We start from the raw sequence: 10,465 nt of genomic DNA, 5'->3' as shown, positions 1-10,465 counted from the left end.
AGGAGCTGTGTCACCTTGGGCAGACATTTAACTTCCTTGGACCTCCTTGAACCTCAGGCTTCCTTCGCACAGCAAGAGGTTGTGACCTTACATGGTACACCTGTCACAATCACATGGGTCCTTAGACATAAGGGGATTATATGCAGTGACTGGCATTTAGCAAACTCTCTGTAAGAAACAAAACTTCTCATTTCAACCCCACCAGCTGTTTGTCTTCCAGTCCTAGTCTTCCAGTACTAGGACAGGAACTCGGAAGGGCACACACACTGAAGGACCCGGGTCAAAATTCCAGCTAAACTGCTCAAGCTGAGCTGCGAAAGAGGTAGACACTGATACACCTGGCGTTTTAAGTGCCTCAAGGTGAGGACTTGTAGAGGCTTTCTAAAGAATGCTATGACGTCAGGGGTTTCTTAGAAAGAACTCAGGGGTAAGAAAAGTCTCTCTCTGACTTAGATGTGGATGCTTGTGACAGAAAGTGTAGTTTTCTGTCATAGGAAAGAAGTTTGGCCACAAAAGTTCCAGAACTTAGAAGGTATGACAGTTACACACATGCGCACACGGTCTTTCTCCACACATGCGCACACAGTCTCCCTGAGCTCCAAAGGCTCAAAACTCACGACTTAGCCTCAGGGTCTCTCTGCTCTTTCTTGCTCACACTCGGGCTCTCTTTGGGGGTCACTATTCTAACCACTCTTCAAAACCAAGTTCAAACGCTTCCTCTTTCCTGACTGTCCCCTAACCTCCTGTTCTACCCTCCCCTCACTTTGCCACTTCCAGGCCGTTCCTCAGAGTGACCTGTGTGACCTTCTGTGCTCTATTTCTCCCTGCAGCCTTCAAGCCCTGTCTGGGGTCTTACCTGGAGCGAAAGGTCACTAAATCGTAGCTGAACTCAAGTGGAGGGACCTCAAGTCCTGCATCCTTAAAGAAACCACGAGGCAGGAAGCTAGGCGGAAATGAACATTGTACTGCTAACAATTTCAACACTGACTTCAACAGTTTTCCTGTCTGCTCTGCCCTGCAGGCATCCAGGCCAATGTCTGTCCACTAAAGCCAGCCGGAGACGCACAGCCAGTCACCACATCTCAGCGTGGACAGTAGATGAAGCTTCCATCCTACATCCTGATCCTTTTCTCCCCTCTGGTGCAGGGGGTGAGTGTCCAGCTGCAAAGAAGACCCTAACAGAATCCGTGAGGTTTTTACTGAACACCTACGGCAGAGGCTGCCAGTTGTTTGGGCCGGTAGCCGTCTTCCACTCCCTCCGTATTAGAGATCCCAGTGGGGTAATGGAAATGCTGCCCATTTCCCCTTGCGGCTAGGTCTAGCTCCATGACTTTTAGAATACGAGCACTGGTCCATGGGCCCTGAGTAGAAGCGCTACTATTTAGCGATCTTTTGCTCCAGGCAAAAAAAAAAACAAAACAAAAAAAACCCAGACAGGGCTCGAAAACTGCAAAGAGGAGTGGACATGGCCCTGTCTTTCAAGAGACAGAAGGTCACACAGGTCACTCTGAGGAATGCCCCAGAAGTGGGAAAGTGAGGTGAGGGCAGAGAGAACCTGAGGTAAAGTCATCAGCTGAGAGCCTTTGGAGCTCGGGGAGACTGTGTGCGCAAGTGTGGAGGGTAACTGTGTGCGCATGTGTGGAGGGTGACTGTGTGCGCATGTGTGGAGGGTGACTGTGCGCATGTGTGGAGGGTGACTGTGTGCGCATGTGTGGAGGGCGGCATGAGCCTGAGCGGGAAGAATAAAGCTGGCACGAACTTCGGGTGGGATGAAGTAAGAGAGAAGGATGGAAAGGTAGTTTAGCTGATATTAGACTTTTTAATCTATAGTAAGGGTCCCAGGCCGTACTGTGGAGGAAGTAGGGAGTCAGGAAAGATTTTTTTTTTTTTCATTTTCGAGACAGGATTTCTCTGTAGCTTTGGATCCTGTCCTGGAACTCGCTCTGTAGACCAGGCTGGCCTCGAACTTACAGAGATCCGCCTGCCTCTGCCTCCTGAGTGCTGGGATTAAAGACGTGCGCCACCACCGCCCGGCTGTCAGGAAAGATTTTGAAAGAGATTAACACAGTAGATTTCCATTTAAAACAAACAAACAAACAGTATTAAATGGCTGTCATTCTGTAAGAGACAGTCTACAAGAAGTTGTCGATGAAGATAGCCTAGAGGCATTTCTAGCTTCCAAAGAGACAATCTGTTCTTTCCAAGAGGCGTGTCTAGCTTCCAAAGAGACATTCTGTTCTTTCCAAACGGGAGACACCCTGAGCAGGTAACAACCACTTTGTTGGTCTCTGAGTTGGCTTACCTGTGGCTGATGTTGCTAAGGAAGAGTCTCTACTGCCCCATGCAGCAAAGCCTGCTAGCCTTCTCCTGCCTATCCTGGAGCAGGTAGCTCTATCGAGGTGCTCAGGAGGCTGGCTGAGATGAGGCAGAATCCTTGTCCCAGGTCAGGCAGCTGGAAAGCTGATCTCTTCTAGAGAGATGAAGTGGGAAACTGGGGTCCCCGGCCGGCCGGCAGACAGCCGCCTCCCTCATGGGACTTCTCTTGTCCCTTAATGTTTAACCAGCTGAAGAGCCTTAAGGACTGGGAATATGCTGCATTTTACTAGAGAAAACATGTCTTGTTTGGTGTTCACTGAAAACTTGATTCGTGGAATACTAAAAACGAGTAAAAATAAATAAATAAACTGGTGCTTTGTGTGTGTATATGAATACAGCAAATCACACAAGGTTTCATTTGCTGCCAATGATTTAAGATTTTTAGAAGATCATCGAGTAAAGATATTTTTATTTCATGGACCGCAACAATCTAGTTCTGAGTAAATGTTACGCTAAAGTTGTTTGCTGTCTGAAGCAACAACTTTAGGGTTCTTCCCTCACTCTTTGGGAAGGGTCTTTTTATGTAGCCCAGGCTGGCCTCAAACTCAAGATTTTCCTGCCTCTTCCGAGTGTTATGTTTAGAAATGTATCACCACATTCCACTTAAATCACCTATATTATACTGTAACATTCAATTTGTCTGGGCCCATCAGGGGAATGAGGCATTTCAGAAGAATAAAATAGTCAAGTTTCTAACTCAGTGGTTCTCTTAGGAACTGAGACACCGCTCAGTGGCAAAATTACAGTTACAAAGTAGCAACAAAAATAAATGTAGAGTTGGGGGTTCCTAAGAAATATGTCTGATGGTCACGGCCCATAAGTTGAGAACTTCTGGTCTAACTCATATTCACTGAGGGACTCAAGACGGTGGGAAACACTTCCGATGGAAGGTTTGTCCAGACTTCCTGGGTGCCCATGCCTTACAAAACACGAGAGCAGTGACTGTCAGGTCCCAGTTGGTCATGTTGACTCTAAGAACCATTGTGAAGACCAGTTATCAGATCATTCTGTACTCTGCCTTGCTCCCTGAGGCTGCCAAAGCGTATTGACCATCTCTTTATCTCTTCTGTCAATGGTCAGTTGTAGTGTTTTAATTCTTTGTTAGCCATTGGTTCTACCTGCACAGTTTTTGTTTTGTTTAATTATGTGTAATGTATGTGTTTATGACAGTGTGCGGGGTTGCCCGAGGAGGCTAGAAAGGGCATCGGATCCCCTGGGGCTGGAGTTAGAGGCAGTTGTGAACTGCCTGGATGTGGATTCTGGGAACCAAACTGGGGATCTGTGGAAATCAGTGACAAGGGCTTTTGGCTGCTGAGCCATCTTTCCAGTGTCTTCTGGTCCTCGTCTAATAGTCTCTCTTGTACAGCAGCCTGAGGAAGCTCTGTACGCTGCAGAAGCTCTGTACGCTGCGGAAGCTCGGTACGCTGTGGTACTCACGTCTCGTGTTGACGACAGGCGTCTGGACCTCAGAAAGGGTAGGCTTTGCTTATCTTTGCCTGGATTAGTCTCCCTCCCTTGTAATGTAAACTCAAAAGATTACACTTCAGATTCTCTCTTTCATGCATTCTTGGACAAGTTAGCAATTTGGGTCCCAAGAGAAAGAATTCTTCCAGGACACTGTGGGGTTACGAAATGAGGTTGAAGAATATGTACCAACTCCCTTTCCTTTTAGGAGAAATGAACGCCAAAAAGTATCTTCCAGAAATAAAGTAGGTTCTAGAAACCAAGGGTCTCTGGTTAAGGCTACGTTGTTCAGGATAGTTAGCCTTCGAGAATCTGGATCCTTCTGGAAAACTGGAAAACAGCCTCCGGGATCCCACAGCACCAGGTGCTGTCTAAACTACACCTCTCAAGGCTCCCTTCACCAAAATACTTGAGATCAGAAGTGTTTCTGTTGACATTTGTTTTGCTTCTGACATGTTTACATGAGACCCAATTCTGAAAGTGAACTTCATAAACATTTCATATATCCCTTAAAAGTATGACTTATAAATAGCCTTATATATTAAAAAATTAATTTGTGTGTGCTTTTGTGTAGATTTGTGTGTGTGAGGGTGTGTGTGTGTGTGTATAGGCCAGAGGTCAACCTTGGGTATTTTCCTCAGGCGCTGCCTGCCATGGTTTTTGAGACTCTGTCTCTCACCTGGACCTGGGGTTCACAGAACTGGCTGGCTGGTTGGCATCCAGCAAGCCCAGAGACCTGTCCATCTCTGCCTTCCCAATACTGGGATTACAAAGACATGCAACCATGCCCAGCTTTCTTTCTCCTTATCTTCTTTTTCCTTTTTCTTTTTTTTAAAAAATGAATTCTGGGGACCAAACTCATGTCTTCATGCTTGCCAGACGAGCATTTTACCAGCAGAGCCGTCTTCCCAGCTTTATGGGATATCTTTTTTTTTTTTTTTTGGTTTTTTCGAGACAGGGTTTCTCTGTGGCTTTGGAGCCTGTCCTGGAACTCGCTCTGTAGACCAGGCTGGTCTCGAACTCACAGAGATCCGCCTGCCTCTGCCTCCCAAGTGCTGGGATTAAAGGCGTGCGCCACCACCGCCCGGCTCTATGGGATATCTTTTTAAAAAAGGTTTTGTCATTTTGTTCTTATTGTTTGTTTTATTTTATGTCTGTGGGTGTTTTGCTCACTTGTCTTTCTGTGCACCACATACACTCTTTGTGCCTTCAGAGGTCAGATGAAAATGTTGGATCCTCAACTGAAATTATGGGCGATTGTGAGCTGTCATGTGGTTGCTGGGAATCGAACTTGCGTCCTCTGCGAGAAGAACAAGTGCTCTTAAGTGCTGAGTCATCTCTTTAGCCTCTCTTATGCAATGTTTAGATTAGCGGCATTCAAATTGTAATTCATGACCTAGGGTACAACTGTAGCCCCAAACTGGGTTTAGGAGCTTACCCTGGGACACAGATAAAGAAATGGGGGGGCTCATCAGGCTCACCCCTGCCCATCTGCACAAGCGTGAGCTGTTAGCCTGGAGCTTGGACAGAAACTGGGTCCTGCTCACAGCCCAGATCTGGTAAGACTCCCCTGCTAGGCATAAACTTACAGTGGGAGCCACATCCTCATTGTGTGAATTTAGGTTAACCACAAACCAATCGAATGGCTTGTGTCTTACTACACAAAGAACCAAGAAAAGGTCTATTTTCAAAAAAGAAAAAAAAATTAGTGCTTTCTCAGCACAGAAGGAGGACCTTTCAAAATATTTTGGAATAAGGGCATCGAGAATTTTTTTATTGGCACAAAATGAAGGATTTAAGCCTTGTAGCAGTTGGGCCACTGCTCTAGCGTGTGGTTAAAGGGCCAGGCGGCTGAAGCATTGTTTGTTCTGTTATCTAACGACATCTCAGTTTCTAGAGATGTTTTAGAAAACCATCTTTTTAAAGAAAAAACCTCAGCATCTTTCCCCACAAAATCAGAGCCGTTTAAAGAGGAAAGCCACATGGGTTCAATGATTCATACCAATACACTAGGGAGATTTTAAAGGCTGAATTGAGGAAACGGTGGGCAGTAGAAGTAAGCCTTTTATCTTGGAGATACAGTAAAAGCAACACAAATAGTCCATAGGCTAGAGCAGCTGAATCATACGTGGTAAACACCGAAGTCTGTGGTTTGAGCCACACAGCAATAAGCAATTCACTTTGTGTCTTTGATAATGAGCCCTTCCGGCTACCAAGATCAAGTCAGAGAATTGACACAGGTGGGGTCATTGTTTCTTTCTTGGGTCATTACCTGCCTCACAGGATGTGAGAACTGAAGGAGATATATGTCTCACACCCCTTCCTCCAAACAAACATTGTTGGCTGCTCCTACCAAGAGCGGACTTCTCCTCTCCTGCTTCCCTTGTTCTGAGATATGGCCAAGCACTGAGAACAGGCCAGTGCACCTCCATTGACTCGACTGGTATTTACGGACCTCCCACTAAGTGCCAGGCTCACCACTGAGGATGAAAAGGTCCCAGTTTATGCCCAAGCGTTCGTAGACCAGACATTAATGAGTAGGGATTATAACTTTAAGTGCAACAAGGAAGGACAAAGGAAGATCAAGGAATGAAGGGACATTGAGAGTTGGCCATTATTTATCATGGAAAGATCACAGAAAACTCTCTGTAGAAGGTGGCATGTTGACGGTCTTCCATGAGTTGAGGAATGGGCTCATGAAGGATCCAGGGAAAGTATATGGCAGAGGCAGAGGAAATGGCATGGGCAAAGGTCCTGAGCTTGAGGTGACAAACTCAGCAAGGTCTTAGGAAACCAAAATGCTCAAGACGGCTGGCTCTCACAGGGCTTTCTGCAGCCCTAGGGGCTGCTGGGGTTGATGGGAAGCTGTTGGAGGGTTTGGGGGAGTTAATAAAAGGGCTAAGAGTGGTTAAGACTCTGGGGGTAACTGCCAGGTTTGAAGCATGCCTCTGCCATTGTTGGGCAGTGTGAGTACTAGCAAGTTAAATCACTGCCCGTGAGTGGAAGTGTAATAGAAGGGTTGCCACGGTGACTGGCCCGCGTGATCCCAATGGCAGGGGTAGCACTTGGATCCCACTGTGATTCCTGCCTCTCTCTGTTTTGCCACGTGAAGTGGTTTAAACGGTGCTTGGTATTAGGAAACACTCAGTGGCATTCGTGACCACTTGTGGCTGAGGTGAGAGATGATCGTAGCTTGGCATAAGGATTAGTGATGTGGTAGGGTAATACGTGCAGAAAACTGAAATAAAAGTTGATGAGCGACCCACTCTGGCTCCCAATGGCAGAACTACTACGGTTGATGGAGCTCAGTGTCCATAGCTTTGTGGAAACGTCTTGGGGGTGGATTCTGTTTTATTCCATTCTGGAAATGAATTCTTAGCTTCTTCCCCACCTAAAAAATATGTTATAGTGTGACTGTGAGGTTAAAGGAGATCCTATATGTTGGCCCTCAATTTAGGCCTAGGAATCCTAAGTTTTAATAGATGTTAGCTGTCCTTGCCACCATGATCATCAGAGCTGCGCAAACATCTAGCAGTAATGATGTCCTTGCTACAACTCCACTGGGAAGCGATCTCAGCTGCTCTCCACTCTGGTGAGGATAGCTCACGTTTCCCAGAGATCTTTAGGGGATGCTGTCTGAGGGCCATTCTATCCCTAAGCAACATGTTCTTGTGTCCTCGGGCACCCTTCAAAGGTCCCCCAAAGACCCGAGTAAGAAGTGAATCAACTAGGAAAAGAAGCAGCAAAGTGTAAGTGAGGGTGTGATTCATGATACAGAAGTCAAGTTCGCCACTGGAGGTTATACAGTCTGCTTGTGTCCACCATTTAAGTCCGCCACTGAAGGTTATTAAATCTGCTTGTCTTCATCCCTTTGTCCCTAATGAACTTCAGACCCCAGGACTGGAGGTAGAGGGAAGGTTCCAAAGCTGTGGACACCTAACTCCTCCAGACCCTTCTCAACCTACTAGATGGTAGGAAGTGTGGCTAACTGCTCTGCCCCCCCGAATCTGAGGACCTGGTCATACTGCTGGAGTTACTCACCCTTTATGAGCTAACCTTCCCATTTTGTTTGTTCTTGGGTGTGTGAGCCATAAAATTTCTTCTTCCAAAGCTCTAACCATGAGACTCGAGCCAATCACGCCACATAAAAAGAGCCTGCCACTCTCTCCCTCTCAGGGTTGGCAATGATTTTGGCTGTGAGCCAGGCCTGGAGGTGACTCAGGCCTTCTCTTCTGGGTTAGGAGGATTTTACTGTCTTCAACACTGACTCAAAGGAGCTGAGAGCAGAGTGGGGATCATAGACGCTGTACCAGGGTGACACGATCTAATTGCTGGCATGCTCAAATGGTAAGCAAATAGGAGCTATCCCAGCAGGCCCACCCTCCTTCCAAGCCTGCTGCAGACACAGCCCAGCTTGTACAGTCAGCATTTGTTTCTGTCTTCCTCACCTGCTGGGTGCTGGGATCAAACGTCTTCTTTCTCTTGAAAGTCTAACCAGGCTCTTTAAGTCAGTCAGTGGGCTAGAGTCTAAATCAGGCATTGGCACTATCCCAAATCTCTAACACTGGCCTTATAGGCTCTTCTCAGGGGTCTAATGAGAGACTTGACCCAGGGGGGGGTGTCCAGCAAAACTCCAGAATTTCTGGGGAACTCTCCCTGTAGTTTTCCCCTTTCAGCTGAAATGACCGTGCTGGCCCACAGGAAGGATCCAGGCAGTTTAGAAGCTAGCCACCGTCGATCCTTTATTCGATAGACATTATCCACCACCAGCTAAGTGTCAGGCATGATCCGGCTTTGAGGCTTGAGAGACAAGACACAGAGCTCCTCCTGTTGAACTTTCAGGTGGACTGTTGGGAACTGGTGAGACGGTAACAGTAGTGTGTGATTGAAACACACAGAGACACGGATGACAAGAATGCCCCCCTTATTGTGTCCAGGGGCAGCTTATATAGGGATCCTTAACTGATAGCCACACTCCAGCCAAACTCACCAGAAACCACTCTCCTGCCATCAGGAACTCCTGAGGGTCTCGTGCTCAGAGCAGCTGCAGGCTGTCTCAGAGCAGGGTAAAACAAGTTGTTTACAAGAAATTCAGGATCTGGGGGTTCACAGCTCCCAACACCACCTGAAATAAACCCAAGTGAGGGGGCAGGAAACAAGCAGCAGAGAAGAAAAAAGTGACCCACTGTGGTAGCTACTGTCCTTCTGAACATCCTTCTGAAGTTCCTCTTGGCTCTCTGTCTCTCCCCTGTTAAAGTCTCTCCTGTCTCTTGCTCTAATCCCCTGATGCCTCTGCCCTCCCACCCCCGTCCTCTTTCTTGCTATCCCCTGCTTGCTTTTCGTTCTCTCTTGGCCCTCCCTGTAGCCATGTTGCTGACTGCAAGGCTAGAGCAGAGGGGTCCAACCAGTAACCAACCAGGTCTGTGTCTGAATCTGCATGATCAGTACAGCCTTCAACAACTTTGTACATGCGCTTGGCCCCAGGTGCCTTGAAAGTTAAATGCTCACTCAGAATTAGCCTTAGTCATCAATGTTTCCATGATCATCCAACAAACTTGTTTCTTTCTACCTGGCTGCTGAGTATAGTGGAGGAAAAGGGACCCAGACAAGGATCCTGCCTTCTAGAAGCTTCTAATCCATGAGTCCAGGACCTCTCAGCAGATCGAAAAACCAACCGGTAAAACCTGCAGTCCCATGACTGCCTTTCCCTGCAGGAAGCTGCATGTGTCAGGCACGGTGAGGGCAGTGGAGGCTCAGCCTAGGTGGGTGTGAGGTGGGGTGAGACATCTGGAGCTGAGGAAAAATGAGGAATGGCTCACCTGTGCCAGTTGTGGAAACCCAGGCAGATGGCGAGCCAGCCAACAGGAAACCTGTTTACGTTGTGGCAAAGCTAATGGATCTGTGGAATTTCTTCTAGGACAGCTTTTATAAATAGATGGGCCTGAATCTTTTCTGGGAATTGATGGCTGAATCATGGAGTCTCCATGGACAGGCCCTGTAGTTCCAGAACTGTGTGGAGGCAAAGTGGGGAAAAGGTATTTTCCTGAGCTCTGGCGTGTACAGTGTGGTTCGGGTCCTGAGACAGCAGCAAAGAGGACACCGGATAAATGATCATTCAGGAAGCTGCTTCTTGGAATAGTAAGGGATTTGAGGGAGAAAGAAGAGGTCATCAGAAAGGGGTGTGGGAGGGCCTTTGTGGTGCCTCCCAGGTTCCCCCAAGAAGAAAGCTCTTGGATCGTCTCGATGCCATCTGCTCACGCCACTCACAGAACACGAAGAGTGTTTTTCTAGTCACTCCTGTTGACTCTCAAATTGTCTTAAACACTGCAGTCTGGAAACCATGGGGAGATAATTTTGCAACCCCAGGACCACTGCCTGGGTCTGCCTGTGTACTGTTTGAGTTGCATGGCCATGGCAACGAGAATTAAGAGAGCTGGAGCCAAAGTTCAAGGTTCAGGCTAGTGGATATTCTAGGACAAAGGTCCAGGTCCATTTCCAGGTTGCTCTCTTCTACCAATCAAAATATTTACAAAATATCTAAATAGCAATACTAAAATAATTGACTTGATTGGGCCCATATATGTATATGACCACGGGTCCACACTGCACCAGCCTTGAAACACTT

This window comes from Chionomys nivalis, chromosome 18 (genome assembly GCF_950005125.1).
Source record: "Chionomys nivalis chromosome 18, mChiNiv1.1, whole genome shotgun sequence".
NCBI lineage: Eukaryota > Metazoa > Chordata > Mammalia > Rodentia > Cricetidae > Chionomys > Chionomys nivalis.
The sequence above is the reverse complement of the archived record's forward strand: the minus strand, read 5'-3'. Positions refer to the sequence as shown.